The 16,264-nt window shown below is 35.4% G+C and overlaps 1 protein-coding gene across 1 annotated transcript in view; it reads left to right on the top strand.

Moving 5' to 3' along the window:
- The window catches only part of EYS (eyes shut homolog), a 430,665-nt gene that overhangs the window by 20,432 nt on the left and 393,969 nt on the right, over positions 1 to 16,264 (top strand). The window contains exon 2 of the mRNA XM_074190004.1: positions 1,995 to 2,159. The gene's annotated coding sequence lies outside the window, so the exon portion shown is untranslated. The remainder of the gene's footprint in view (positions 1 to 1,994; positions 2,160 to 16,264) is intronic.

Here is a 16,264-nt window from a genome sequence, read left to right as displayed (position 1 = left end):
CCACTAAACACAATGATAAAGGAAATTAATGTGGCTAGAAAGCAATTCAATAACAAATGTTTATTCTTCATAATTGCTGTTTCCTGTCAGGATTTGCATTAAAATTGTCAGCTATGAAAAAAAGTTCAAGTTGTGTTAGGTTTAGGAGTGTGCAGGTGTACATGACTTTACATAATAGAGGCATTCTTGGAAAGTTGTAGAAATATCCCTTCCTAATCCCACAAATCAGAGCTCATGTTAGAAAAACTAGAAGATACTGACAAATGGGAAGTATAATCATTAACATTATTATTGCAATCATTTTCAGAATTGTTGTGTTGTTTTTTATGCAGTCTAAAGCAACAGAAAGAACACTGGATTTGGAGTCAGTATATCATGGGTCAAATCCCACTTCTGACTTGCAGGATTTGGGCCAAACCCTCAGCCTCTCGGGCCTTCAGTTTCCTCATCCATAAAATGAGAGGATGGGAGGAGTGACTTGTAAGGTCCCTGACAACCCTCACCATATTTTCTATTGTTGATTGTAGACAAAAAATTTTGTAGTCATTTATTTTACAAGTTTATTTCTTGTTTAAATTGTCCCTTTTATAGGGCAGTTTCTGAATTTTAACAGGAAGACAAGGGAGCTTTAGTTCTTCCGAGGTTACCCTGTCCTCTCAAAACCCTAAATTTGTTCATCTTTGCTTTATTGTCTGATGGCTAACAGTTTGACAGTAGAATGTGTAAAAGGAAGGAGACTTATGAAGTAATGGTCAGTCTAGTTTCCTCATCCTCTCTCAGGAATGAGTTCTATTCCAAGTCTCATTGTTACCAGGGGAAACACAATATTTGTTTATCTCTATAGACTTGGCCAGAAAATGGTCAGGGTCAGGTCAGTAAAAGGATATTGTGTTTCTAATTATGGAATCACAGATTTAGAGAACACAATCACTTATTCAATCAGTAAGTAATTATTAAACACCTATCAGATGGCCGGCACTGTCCTAAGTGCTAAGAATGTGAAGATAAAAATGACAATCTTTACCTTCAAAAGTTCACATATAGTGGGGAAGAAATTATGAGAATCAAGATGAAAAAAGGCAATGATAAAGAAGGTGAAAAGACTTAGGTGGGAGGGAGGGAGTAGTCTAGACAGTTATCATGGTCAAAGACAAGAAGTGCACAAGGTCTGTGAGGGTCTCTGAAGTTCACTCTTCAATTCACTATAAAGTATGTAACTCAATCTTGATCTAAAGGGCCATATCAAATTACCAAACTCAGTCAGGGCATAAGCATGAACTGGTTTCTTCTGTCCAGATATATGTAACATAGCATAAATTCTAAATTCTTTGGAAATCCATTCAATGGGAGAGCTGCCCTTTTTTTTCTCCTTCATAGCTAAGTTCACAGGATTTCCAAAACTTTCCAATCCTGAGATTTTATGAGACTAAAAATAATATAATTTAACTATGGCCAATCTCACATGGTATTTGTATCTGATGCTTTCTAAATCACAGGATTAAAAAAATATAAATACATTTTCCGTTTCCTTTGTTAGTAAATAAAAATTCCATCTGTGCATTGCATAAGGTATTTGTGAAGGACATGTGTAATAAAGTACAAGTTTTCATCATGTAAACAAATAATAAAAAGTTACTAGTGGTATACTTAAGTCTTTGTGCCTTTTAAAGAATGTTAAAAAAATTATTAGTGTTCTCTAAGTTATACTAATCTATGCTGACTTATTTATTATCAAAATATTGCTATGGCCTTCAGATCTTTAGTTTTTATGTCATGTAACTTGGGCAAGGTATATTTTAAAACATTTGGTTTAAACATTTATTATCATTTCTTTAGATTTCTAGTACCAAGGTCTAATACCTATAAAAAACAGGCAATTTTTAGCAGAGTATTCATCCTGGATCATAAACAGTGTATATGATTAATTAAATGAGCTGGCACTGATATTATATCCTGTTAATATTATTTTGTCATCCCACTTCTTTTTATTGTAGACACTGCCTTATTTTTTCCATCATTCAATGGGAACTCCTATTTAGAACTACCTTCTCCTGCATCACTGGATGAGTCAAAGTTTGCTTCATCAAATGATAAAAACAGAATTGTTACTATCTACTTGACAGTGAAGACAGCCACTTCAAATGGAACCCTTCTTTATAGTAAGTATCAATAATACGAATCATGGTTTCCCTTTCAGGAATTGATTCTAACTTGACTCTATCAAGCTAGACTAGTTAGATCATTGAATTATTTATGACAGTGATTTGGAAACTTTGCTATTCTAATGTATGAAGCCATAGTTGTTAATAGTTAAGTTTGCATTTTCTGAGTTCTTTAATTTGTGACTCAATCAATGGAATGTGATTTATAAAAGGAAACTTTGCCCTTATAAGAAAGAATGCCCCAATCTCAGGACTTCCACATATGAATGTGGTTGTAAAACTCAAATACTACAAATGATGCAATTTATTTTCCAAATAAAACTGCATGTTATGTTAAAAAGTAAATTTTATTATTTTTTTAGAAAAAAGGGTAAAATATTTCTTAATGATAGAGTTAAGAATTCAGCAGAAAATTAGCAATATTTCTGTAACTGTTTTACTAACTTCCATTTTCTAAAATTGGACAAGTTAGGTCACATATAATAAATAGATAAAGCCCCGGCCCTGGAATCAGGAGGACCTGAGCTGAAATCTGGCTTCAGACACTTACTAGCTCTTAACCCTGGGTTAGTCACTTAACCCTGTTTTGTTCCTCATCTATAAAATGAGCCAGAGAAGGAAATAGCAAACTACTATAATATCTTTATCAAGAAAACCCAAACAGTGTTACAAGAGTTGGACATGACTGAAACAACTCAACAACAATATAAACAGCAAAAAAATCTTCTAAAATTAAGCAGCTATCTTTCTTAATCCACCTTTATTGGGTGGCATAGTTGAGAGTGCTGAATTTAGATGTGACAGACCTGTGTTCTAATTCTGCCTTAGACTCTTAGTCATTCTTGCATGATTCTGGAAAGGTCCTTAACCTCATCTATAAAATGAGAATAATAATACCACCTACCTCACAGAGTTGTGTGAATTAAATGAAAATTAAATATAACACATTCTGTAAACGCTTAAAGTGATATTGCTATGTCATTGTTGACTCTTCCTCTTAACCCTCACTCCTTTTCCAATCTATTGTCAAGGCCTGTCAATTTCATTTCATTAATAACTCTTTTCTTCCCTGATAATGTCACTGCTGTGATGAAGGCTCTGATCTCTTCACGTTAGGAAATACTCTGATAGTGGCATTGCCTCCCTCAAGTCTCCAATCCATTATATTCAGCCACTAATTTGATTTTCCTAAAGCATCTGTCTGACCAGATTCCCTACTCAATAAACTCTAGTGGATTTTCATCACCTCCACGAGTAAATACAAAATCCTTTGTCATTGAAAACCCTTTATAACCTAGAATCCTCCTACCTTTCCATACCTTGCTCTCCAATATGTGATCTTCAATCCAGTGACCCTGGACTCCTGGACATTCAAATAAAATACTTCATCTATCACCTGTGGATGTTTTCTTTGACTGTCCAACATTTCTGGAATGCTTTCCCTCCTTATCTCTGTTTAGTGAATTCCCTGACTTCCTTTAAGTTCCAACTAAAATCCCATCTTCTAAAGGAAATCTTTCCCAATCTCTCTTAATTCTACCACCTTTCCTCTCTAAATTATTTCCTATGTATATTATACATAACTTGTCTACACACATTTGCTGGCTTGTTGCTTCCCCCTTTGGGTAAAGGCAGAGATTAAAAAGGTCTTTTTTGTATCCCCGATTCTTGGCACAGTGTTTAGAACAGTGAAAGTTTAATAAATATTCATCACCTGCTTCATAAAGAATAGCATGTTTTCAGGTTTTATATGCTTGAGAATTATTTTTTATGTCCCAATATGAGCTGTGTAGACCTTTGAGTTGATGAGCTTTCTTTTAGGCTTGCTGAGTACTATTGAGTATGACTATAGTTTCACTTTCAGAACATGGTTTAAGTTTTATTCATATTTTTTCTTTGGACTTTTAGAGGTATATAACTCAGAAAGATTTTGACAAAGTTCAAAACTGGCATTATAATTACTGTATGACTTTGATAGATGAAGCACCAGTAAGGCATCTCATTAATCCCAAGCACCTTACTCTTTCAACAACTGTCCTGATTGTTTTGCTTAATGAATGCTTCATTCTATACTTTAAAAGTTGATTATAAGAATTTCATTGGGTTTAGCTGTGTATGAAACATCAAATGCATGTGAATTTTGAAAGATCGTGGCTGGTTTTTGTTTTGATTTTTTGCAAACAAATTAAAGCTGAGTTTTGCAGTTCTTCCAGAAAGGCACTTCATTCCCTGAATCTTTGACAATTTGTATTTGTTTGTAGCAGAAGTGCTCAAATTAAATGTTGACCTAGATTGTTTAATGCATTTGAACAAAATAATAATAATGCTTTATTAGCCCACCATGAGATATGGAAACTGGAGTCAACTTTGGTATTTAAAAAAAACTCACAAACCTAATTATTTTAAGTCACAAAGCAAAATGGTTATCTGACTTTCAATTTTTTTAGCTACAAAAAAATCAGTAGATGTACATTAGGGAGAAAGGTGTTTGTTCCAACTAAAAACAGCTTGTGGCCAAAGAAACAATAATGCTCAGAGAATTCTCTTTGGCTGAGCTTCTTCTGGCTCACCTCTGCACTGCCACTCCCCTTGAAGGTTTTGGAAATTCATGCCAAGACAAGAGGCTACCACATCCAAGTTGCTTCTCTTGTTTAAATAAATAAATAGAAGCAGATGTATTCACTTCGTGAGGGAATTTCACCTTTCATTTCCAAAGGAATAACAAAAACTAGAGAGCTTTAGGACAGTAAATCTAGAAGCACTCTTAGAAATTACCTCATTTAAACTCATCATTTTATTAGTGAAGAAGTAGGTCCAAAGTGGTTAAATGACTTACCCAAGATCATAGAATTAAAGAAACAGAACTGATAGGTATAATCAGTTAGACTATCCCCTATATTTTATTTTATATTTTAAAGTCTAAAAAATAAAAAGAGGTCTTTAAAGATAGTATCATTTGTAGTCATTTTTTAAGGGCAATGGGGTTAAAGTGACTTGCCCAAGGTCACACAGCTAAGCAATGATTAAGTGTCTGAGAACGGATTTGAACTCAGGGGCCAGTGCTCTATCCACTGTGTCACCTAGCTGCCCCCTCTTTTGTAGCTGATAAGTGTTAATTAATACACTTAAAAACATTTTTCTGACAAAGGATTCAGAGGTAACTGGGTGGCACAATGGAGAGAGTAGTAAAATTGGAGGCAGGAATACCCAAGATCAAATCTAGTCTTGTGGGCAAGACGATTAACCCTTGATTTGCTACAGTTTCCTCATCTGCAAAATGGGAATAATAATAGCACCTATCTCAAAGGGTTGAGGATCAATTTTATATTTATAAAGCACTTAGAATTGCATTTGGTCCATAGTAGGTACAGGTAAAATGCTAGCTATTTTTATTATTATTTTTCTTATTTAGACTGCCAAAGTCATCCATGACATACAGATGGCCTAGAAAGTGACTTGTTCAAGGTTACAAAGAGTTGAAAGGGCTCTTAGTGGTCTTTGAAATTTACCATATCACACTAGAGTTAAGGAAACTGAAGCCAAGAGGATTAAAATAACTCATTTAAGGTTGCCCAAACATGAAGTAGCACAACCAGGATTTCACACTGAGATCAAATTCAGTGCTCTTTGAGACTAGGAAAAGTTTTCCAACTCCTAAACCAAAACTCTTTCTTTTCCATAAGGCCATCTTTCCAAAACTTGTTTAGGAAAAAACAATATAGTCACTGTGATTTTTCTGTTGGTCATTATATATAATTGTCGCAGTCAAAACACAAAATGATACAAAAAATTTCATGGCCTGAGACTGGGGTGAAATCAATATCCCCAAAGTATATTTCCTTCTCTTATAAAATTTATAACTTCATAATCAGACATCCTCCCGGCAGATTAATCCTTAAGAACATAACTTTCATTTCCAGAACTTATCACCCTCATAAAATTTGTTTTGCCCTGCACCAGATGGACACATCGAATTTGTGGTTCAATTAGGCCCCTGTAGTGTAAAAAGTGGCCCTTAACTTGACTGAGGGAATCATTTTCCTTGTTTAAATCATTATATTATGTATAGGAGCAATTAAAAGACAGAAGAGAAATTAAACCAGATGTTTCTTTTATGTTTGTTGGCCTTGGTATGATTTTTCATTCCTGAACATTTGTATTTTGTTTCTCCAATACTTTAGGAGATAAGGCAATGGTAATATCTGCTGCTAAGACAATGTCAGCTTTGAAATATATTCCTCTTTCAAAACTGCAGATGAATGTTTTCCCAGTCTGTCTCTACAACTAATTGAAGTTGAAAAGGAATAAAAGATGGATAAAACTTGAGATCCTCGTAGTGGTGGTTATATTCCTCAGAAATGATAGTTTAAAAAAAGACCCACTGTGGGAGGGGAACAGGGTAAAGAACAATAGTTGGGTTGAAAAGAATAGACTTTTGTACTTGCTTCTGTACCAGTTCTGGATTCTGGAACAAATTCAAAGAAGCTTCTAATATAGTAAGAGAATCAGGTTGAAACCATGAGGGTAAAAGATACTTTAGGCACACTTAAAGAAAATGAACACTCTTCCCCAAGCTATACCAATCTGGAGGTTTTGTCATGGGACATGTAACTGTGGAGCTGGCTCCTCTGTGTGGTTTCTTTGAAAAGAAATAAACACACCCTGTGGAAATAGATGATATTTGAGAATTTACAGCAGCCATTTGTCCAAATCCCAGGAGTAAAATTACATGAGCAACTGCAGTCTGAAGACATGATTCAGTAGTAGCTTTTAATACAAGTGAATGTTAGTATTTAAACTGGAAGTTGAAAGTGCAAGACTCTTCCTCTGTATTTTGTCCTGATAGAAATTGGAAGCCCTAAAGGTTGTCATTGGTTTTTGTTCTTATTTGGACAGGATGGGGGAGGGGATTGTGTGTGGAGAAAATGCAAGAGATGTGAGAGATGTGTTGCTCACAGATAGTATTGGAGGAAAAGCTTGAATCTCAAATAATGAAACATAGAATTTATGTAGCTTTATAGGTTGTTGTTCAATTGTTTTAGGCATGCCCATCTCTTTATGACCTCATTTGGGGATTTCTTGGCAGAGATATTAGAAAGGTTTGGCATTTTCTTCTTCAGTTATACAGATGAGGAAAGTGAGGCAAACAGGGTTAAATGACTTGCCAGAATAACACAGCAAGTCAGGAAAATGAGTCTTCCTTCACTGCACAATTCCTTAAATGGCTTTAGGGTGCCAAAAATTTTTGATAATTATAAATGGTTGATAATAGTAGTAGTAGAATATGTGCCTTTCTCCTCAGTATAATTCCCAGAAGAGTTACCAGAAGACTTCATAGATGTTTTTTTAACTTCATCTAAAGCTATAATAGTTCAGTTATATCCCTTGGTATTGGAAATAGTTTTTGCTAAAACAGGACTAAACTGCTTCTTAAGATTTTGATTTCTTTTGCAGTATGAGCCCTCCATCCCTAATCACAGTTGTTCAAAGACTTACAATTTCATTATTCAATTAGAAGTGGGGTGCTTCAGTGAACCCAAATGAAAAATGTTTCCTATAGTTTATATTGTTGTTTGGATATTTATGGTTCACTTGAAATTCTTGAAATACTCAAAGAATAAGCATGATATTTTCTCTCCTTTATTAAGTGTTATCTGTTAGACTTAAAGAAAGAGACGCAATATTGTGCAATAAATAGAGCTTTGGATTTGAATTTCCAGTTCTGGGACTTGCTAGGTATACCATTTTTTAGTATATCACATTAAATCTTCAGTCTTTAGTTCCTACATCTATTAACTACAAAATATAGATATAATTCCTTGGAGGTAAAGAACCCAAATTCTAATAGTCAAGGCTATTTCCTCAGTCTCTTCCATTGGATAATGGTGCAGTGGAAACACAGAGTTTGAATCCTGTTCTGCCATTAACTACCTGTGTGACCTTAGATAAGTCATATCTTCTTTCTTGGCTTTCAATTCCCTCAACTGTAGAGTTTGGATGAAATAACCTCTGCAGTTCCTTCCAGTCCTAAACATTTTATCTTCTGATCAGATCTACTATCTGTGGAAATATAGTCCCCATGGTTCAGAGAATTCAGAGAGCAGCAAAAGAACCCTAGGGTTCAGAGAAGCATGTGAGGTAAAAGTGGTTAGAGAAATGATAAGAGTCATTATATTGTGGATGATCCTGAAAAACTATCACCATAGCTATGGTTCTCCTCTCACTGAACAAAACTAAGTCCTGATATTTCAATTTTAGAACATTCTACTCATAACTATACATGTCTGTTCATAGAATTATTGACTAGTCAATCCATAAAAGATCCTAGAACTCCTCTAAATGCCTCTAATTTTGTTCAAATGAAAAAAATAATAATAAAGTCTGAAGGAATTCAGGGACTTGGCCAAAGTACCACTATTGGTAAGGGGTAGAATTGGAGCTAGAAACTGGGTATCTTGACTCTCAATACCATATTAGCTTCAAAATAAATCTTGAACTTCCAGTTTGGGCATTTTAGCATATGCCATTTCACTCATCTGGAATTTCCTGTGCCTATCTTAATAAGACTCATCCTTTAAGACTTAGTTTCCTCTGATACCCTATAATATTTATTATCTGCACCCATCATCTGGTACTTAAACTGCCATAAATTATTTTGTAGCATAAATTCCAGAGATAGAAAAGATCACAGGAGCTCTTCAGTCTAACTTGAACCCAATCCAGTATCCTATTTAATATATGCTTAAAAATAGAACTTCCAGGTTTTTCTTGAAAATTTCTAGGACAGAGTCATCAAAAACTGCTTGTACTGTTTGTGTGGTTCTAATTGTTAGGGAGATTTTCCTCATATTAAGTCAAAATCTGCCTCTAAAATTCCTCTCCCCTTCATTGCTCTTAAGTTTTCCCTTCAAGAGTAAGTAGAAATCTAATCCTTTTTTTCATATGACATTCTTTCATTTTTGAAGACAGCCCTGATGTCCTCTCTCCTCACTTCCTTTACCTCCCTGCAAATCAGCTACTCTTGTTATGGTCTCTGGTTCCTTTCTCATCCAGGGTTTTTTCTGAATGTGCTTCAGCTTGTTAGTCTCCTAAAATATAGCTCCTAGAACTAAGCAGGTGTGGCTGAAGCAGAACAAGGCACAGTGGGATCATTGCTTCTATCATTCTGGAGATTGGTTTTTTTTTCCCTTACTGTTGCTGAGAATAACATTTACTTTTTTGACTTTTATGTAGTACAATTGACTTAAACCGAGCTTATGGTACACAAAAGAAAACTCTTTTTCATACCAAAAATATGAAAATCTCATTATTTAACTAGATTATGAACCCTCTAAAACTGACATTGCTCCGTATTCTTCAAGTTTTCCCAAACAATGCTAGGAAAACAAGAAACATTCAAAAAAAGTTCCAAAATTAAAACTTCCCTTTATCTCTTATTGATCCTTTATATAGGCTTGAAATTATCTCCATTTTATCGATGATATGTTTTGTTTGAGACAGTAGTTTGTATGTTGTCTCCCTTCCTGGATTGCAAACTTCTTAAGACCAAGGACTGTCTTCATAATTTGTTTGTATTCCAAAAACTCAGCACAGTACCTGATACATAAGAAGAGCTAAATAAATACTTCTTGTTGATGATGGTGATTATAAACCACTTTGTTATGGTTAAAAATGATATTGCTCATAAACAAAGTAATAGAAATGTTAGTTGGCAGCCATGATTCTTAGATATGTCACAAAATATCTGACTAAGAACTAGTTAAATCTTGTCTTTATTTTTCTCATTTATAAAATGGAGATAATACAACCTGATAGCCTATCATAGAGATATTGTGAAGATTAAGAAAATCTTTTTTTAAAATTCTAAAATAAATATAAATAAGTAGAGACAGAGACAGAGACAGAGACAGAGACAGAGACAGAGACAGAGAGAGAGAGAGAGAGAGAGAGAGAGAGAGAGAGAAGAGAGGAGAGGAGTGAGGTAGATTAAAAAGGGAATTAGCCTATCATCCAACATGACCTGAATTCAAGTACCAACTCTGAATTTTGCTTACATGGGCAGGACCTTAAACTTCTATTGCCCTGGGAACTCTCTGACTGAGTTGCTGAAATGATGTGATAAAGAGAGTTCCTATACCAATGAAATCATAGGGCCAGTCTCAAATAACTATCAAGAAAGAAAGGTTTAGCCTCATTTCTAAATTACAGAGATCTACTTTTTGTGGAACAGGAAAAGAAAGAAATTTGCCCACAACTAGCTAACAATGAATTCCTGGTACTGTTTTCAAATCTTTGAACAAAGAAAATACAAGTTAAAATCCTTCCAAGCCTAAAGCAGTTTTTCAAAATCATATGTGCATTCAAGGCCTTAGGTTTCATATGAACAATCCTGTACTTATCATAAAGTGGTTCAGGAATAGTTCAGCATATAAAGTCTAATATGTGACTGCATGGATCTACCTTCCTAACCATTACAATTAGCCATAATTTGCTTGAGTAGCACTTCTTTTGACAGTTGAAGATTTTGTACCTTCTCCTAATTTTGCTGATTGTCATTAATTTTCAGTTCTATTTAAGATGTCAAAACATATTAGGATGTTTTAATTACAAGGAATTGCACAAATGTATTTACAAAGTTTAAAGTTTAAAATAAAGGGTTCTTTGTGCTCCCTGACAAGTTCTTGGATTGTATTTTAATCTTTTCAAGTGCTAATTTTCAAGAATTGTACTATAATAGGAAAAGCAATGAGAATCTAGGCAAGCCTTAGTAACTAGTTGTGTGACCTCGGAAAACAGCTTTACCTCCATTGGTTTTAGTTTTCTCATTTGTAAAAGGAAAAAACTGAACTAGATGGTCTCTAAGGACACTTCTAACACCAACCTTCCATGGGTGCAGAAGAAAAATACCTATATGAATACAAAATAACTGCCTGGAAAGGGAATGAGGAAGGCAGGGAGGGAAATAATCCAAATTGTAAGGTAGGTCTTTATTTTCCCCACAAAATAAATTATTATGTTTTTGCAAATTAATATGTAAAAATGGCAACCAACTCAGCTTGTCCATCTACATGTCTGTAACCCAAACATATACTTTGTTGTCATGGTAAAATAACTTAATCCCTTAGTCCCCTAAATCCCCTAAATTACAGGTTAAGTATAGACCTGGAGGGAATATCCACACAGGGAGCTCACTGTACTATTTAAATTGTGTGTGGTTTTTTAATTGTATAAATATTTAATTTGTTTTCCAATTTTATATAATAGTATTTTCTACCAATCATTTTTTCAAGGTTTTGAATTTTACAGTTTTTCCTCTATCCCTCCCTTCCCTCCCCCCATCCCCAGCACATTACTATAATATTCTTGTTTAAGAGTAAGTATAATAACACCTCCCCGACAAAAATATAAAACCTCATGTGTTCTGATACCATCAGCTCTGTCTCAGGTGGATCACATTCTTTACCATAAGTCCATCACAGAAGTTACTTCCATATTTTTCCACAGATGCTGTGCTAATTATAATTCCTTTCATCCATTCTTCCCCACTACTATCTATTATATTTTCTCTCTCCTTTAGCTCTAGCCCTCTTCAAAAATGTGTTATCGGGCAGCCAAGTGGCAAAGCAGACAAGCACAGGTTCTGGGGCCAAGAGGCCCCAAGCCTACATCCCACACCAAAGACCCAGCAACCAACCAGCCCTATAGTCCTGGATGGGCTACCCAATCCCACCACCTTGAAAAAGTAAAAAAGGAAATGTGTTATATCTGACTAGCCTCTCCTATGATCTAGCCTATCCTCTATCACCCACACCCCCTCCTCCCCTACCCCATCCCCCTTCTCTCCTTTTTCTTCTAGATGTTTTAATAACCTATTGAGTGTGAGCTGCTTCCTCTCCAAGCCAATTCCGGTGAGAATGAAGGCTCCCTCACCTCACCTTCCCCCTTCAATACCATTGCAAAATCTACATGAAATATCTTAGTCTATTCTATCTCTCCTTTATCTTACTCCGAGTACATTTCCCTGTCACCCACTGACTCCATTTTTACAACATATTTTATTTTCAAATTCAGCTCCCTCCTATGAATCTATGAAAACTCCTTCTACCTGCTCTATTAAATGAGAAGGTACATATGATTATTATCAGTATCATCTTTCCATGCAGGAATACATGCAGTTCATCATCATTAAGTCCCTCATGATTTACTCTTCCCATCCACTCTGTGTTTCACCTGATGATCTTGATGATCAAACTTTCTGTTCAGTTCCAGTCATTTCAACAGGAACATTTGAAATTCCCTGTTTCATTGAAAGTTCATCTTTTCCCCTGGAAGAGGATGTTCAGTTTTGCTGGACAGTTGATTCTCAGTTGCATTCCAAGCTCTTTTTGCCTTCCAGAATATTATATTCCAAGCCCTACAAGCCCTTATTGAAGATGCTGCTAAGGCCTAGGTAATCCTGATTGTAACTCTGCAATATTTGAATTGTTTCCTTCTGGCTGCTTGTAATATTTTCTCTTTTGACTTGAGGGCTCTGAAACTTGGCTATAATATTCCTGGGGGTTGGATTTTTTTGGATCTTTTTCTGGGGTGATCAGTGGATTCTCTCAATTTCTAATTTACTTCTAGGGCAATTTTCCTGTAGAAATTCTTTAAAAATGAGGTCAAGGTTCTTTTCCTGATCATGACTTTCAGGGAGCCCAATAATTTATAAATTATCTTTTCTAGATCTTTGTTCCAATGGGATATTCACATTTTCTTTTAGTTTTCATTCTTTTGGTGTTGAAATACTGTGTCTTGATTTCTTACAAAGTCAACAGCTTCCTTTAGCTCCATTGTACATCTAAATCATTTGTTTTCCTCAGAGAGCTTTCTTATCTCCTTTTCCATCCAGTCAATTCTGCTTTTTTTTTTTTTAGGTTTTGTTTTTTGCTTGTTTGGGTTTTTTTGCTAGGCAATGGGGTTAAGTGGCTTGCCCAAGGTCACACAGCTAGGTAACTATTAAGTGTCTGAGGCCAGATTTGAACTTAGGTACTCCTGACTCCAGGGCCAGTGCTCTATCCACTGTGCCACCTAGCCACCCACCAATTCTGCTTTTTAAAGCATTCTTCTCAATAACTGTTTTTATCCATTTGACATAAACTGGTTTTTAATATTATTTTCTTCAGCATTTTTTGGATCTCCTTGACTAAGCTGCTGACTTTGTTTTCATGTTTTTCCTGCATCTCTTTCATTTGTCCCCCAATTTTCTTCTACTTCCATTACTTGATTTTGAAAATCTTTTTTGAGCTCTGTCATAGCCTGACATATTTCTATATTTCTTGGAGCCTTTAGGTGCATAAGCTTGGACTTTTGCATCTTCAGATTGTATATTTTGGTCCTCCATGGGACCAAAGTAATTGTCTCCTATGGTCAGGTTCCTTTTTTTTCTGTTTGCTCATTTCCCCAGTCTGTGCCTAGTTTGGCGGTGCTTCCTGAGTTTGAGTATTATTGGTACCCCACACACACAAGTACCTTGGTATGTAAGAATATGACTGTTCTCCTGGTCTATTGAATGTCCACAAGCTCACCCCTCTGGGGGCCCCAGGCTGGGACCAGGGTCTGAATATGGTCAAAACCCCAGAATCCTGTCCAAAGGACAGAGGACAGACCTCAGCAGTCTCCCTCTACTCTCTTACCATCCATGGGCTGAACACTCAGGGAGCAGGTGGCTCCTGCTGGGTGGCTACACAGGCCTGTTTCCATTTCCTGGGATGATCTGGGCTGTTCTGAGGAGGGCAATGCTGGCCTGGTCTTCATTCTCATTCTGCCAGAGGTCTCCCTGATGATCTTCCAAGTTAGGCTTGGTGCTTCCTGGGGTGGCAAGTCAGGAAACTGCTTCTGTTGCCAGGAGCCAGGGCTCCCAGGAACTCAGGTACCCTGCGGCTGTTCCCAGAAGGCTGAAGCTTGGTCACTCTGGCACAGTTGCCACCCCTCTACCCCATGGAACAGAGCCTTCCCACTATTTTTCAGGTTACCTTGGGCTGGAGAATTGCCTCACTGGATCTTTCTGTAGGTTTTGTCTCTTGAAAACTTAGTGAGAGTCATAATTTTAAGGTTTTTGGAAAGAGCACCTGAGAGGTTGTTCTGCCACCTTGCTCCACCCCTTATAGTTTTTTTTTCCCTTAAGGAAAAAAGAAATCATTGCAATATACTTCTCTATCAATTTACTTTTTTTAAAAAATTGTTTATTTAAGGCAATGGGTTAAGTGACTTGCCCAAGGTCACACAGCTAGGCAATTATTAAGTATCTGAGGTGGAATTTGAACTTAGGTCTTCCTGATTCCAATGTTGGTGTTCTATCCACTACACTATCTAGCTGCCCCTCAATTATTTTTTTTTACTTTTTTTCAAGGTAAATGGGGTTAAGTGGCTTGCCCAAGGCCACACAGCTAAGTAATTATTATGTGTCTGAGGCCAGATTTGAACTCAGGTACTCCTGACTCCGGGGTTGGTACTCTATCCACTGTGCCACCTAGCCACCCACCCACCCTCAATTAATTTTTAAAGTATATTTCGATTTAAATAAATCAGCAAAAATAAGTTTTTAATTATGTACCTATCCTATGTCTAGCACTGTGCTACCAGATTAAGAGATAAAGAGAAATAATTTGAACACAGTCATAGAATTTTAAAAATGGGAAGGCCCATAGCCATCATTTAATTCAACTTGTCATTTCAAAGATGGAGAAATTTAAGGCTGGCAAGATGAAATAACACAATCACCCTGCTGGTTTAAAGTGACAGAGTTGAGATTCTCTGGAATTTTGTTATATAAATACAAGCAAATGCCAATTATTAGAACAATTACTGTTGAATATATCAGTCTTACTATTGAGAAAGAAAATATAGAGGTCCAAACTGAATTTTTAATTTGCTTGGTTCTTCATTTTCAGTCATTTAAAAAAGAAACATTTGAGAATCATTTTACAATGTAATTAAGGTTCACATTGGGATATTATTCTTCTAGTCTCAGGCTATACATCCCTGTCATTTATTTCAATGTTTGGATTTCCTCTAAAAATTATTCATTCTTGTATGGTACACTATACATCTTGATTAATGTACATTATCAATCTTTAAGATATAGTTTCTGAATGGTTCAAAATAATTCAAAATTTCATATATATATTTGATGAACCATTTTTAATATAATTTTATATTTTTTCCTATTAATTTTTCATCTCATTCAGTTTTGCTAATTGTTCTAGTCTTTTGAAATATTTTTGTATCTTAATTATGTCATCCAACACCTTAACTATTTTTCTCAATTTCATATCATCATTTAAAGGACATCATCTCTACTTTTACCCAAGTTATTGATTAAAATGTTGAACCAGAACAAGGCTAAACACATATTTCAATCCTAGTCTACTAGAATACTCTCTTAAATTGTTATATAACCATTTCCAAATGCACCTTGGGATGCAATCATCTTGCCTATATTTTTTTCATCTTCTCCACAAGGATACCATGAGAGACTCCTTCAAACCCTTTACCAAAAATTAGTCTGTGTTCTACACTATTGCCATAACGCAATATAGATGAAACCTTGCTAGTTTTTCATGATCACTCTTTGCTTTTCAAACACTCACAAGTCATCTGTCAATGACATGTTCTAGAATCTTACAAGGAATCCTAGTCAAACTCACTGATTTATCCTATACAGAGTCTACAGTCTTTCATTTAAACCACCAATGCAAGAAGATTAAATAGAGAAAATAGTTAAACCACCCCATGATAAATAAATTCAATATCAGATTGTGTTCCTTAAAGCTCGCTGATTTCAAAAAAGGCTTTAAAATTCTGTCAAAGATTATGAAAAGATATTTCATACACCTAAATGCATTTTCTTATTGATTCACATTATAAAAATGGAAAGAGGAGTTGAAGGTAATTTCATTGGGGAGAAAAAGTAAAAATAATTCAAATGAATATTAATTTTTGGCTCCCCTTGTTATCATTAGCACCTTGATATTCACTAATGGGATCTGTCCTAAAAGTAAAAAAGCCCTCTTCTCGGTGTGGCTTTAACTCATTAAAAAAAAACTCATAAAAATCATTTT

This window comes from Macrotis lagotis, chromosome 5 (genome assembly GCF_037893015.1).
Source record: "Macrotis lagotis isolate mMagLag1 chromosome 5, bilby.v1.9.chrom.fasta, whole genome shotgun sequence".
NCBI lineage: Eukaryota > Metazoa > Chordata > Mammalia > Peramelemorphia > Peramelidae > Macrotis > Macrotis lagotis.
This window is presented reverse-complemented; position numbering and strand designations above follow the sequence as displayed.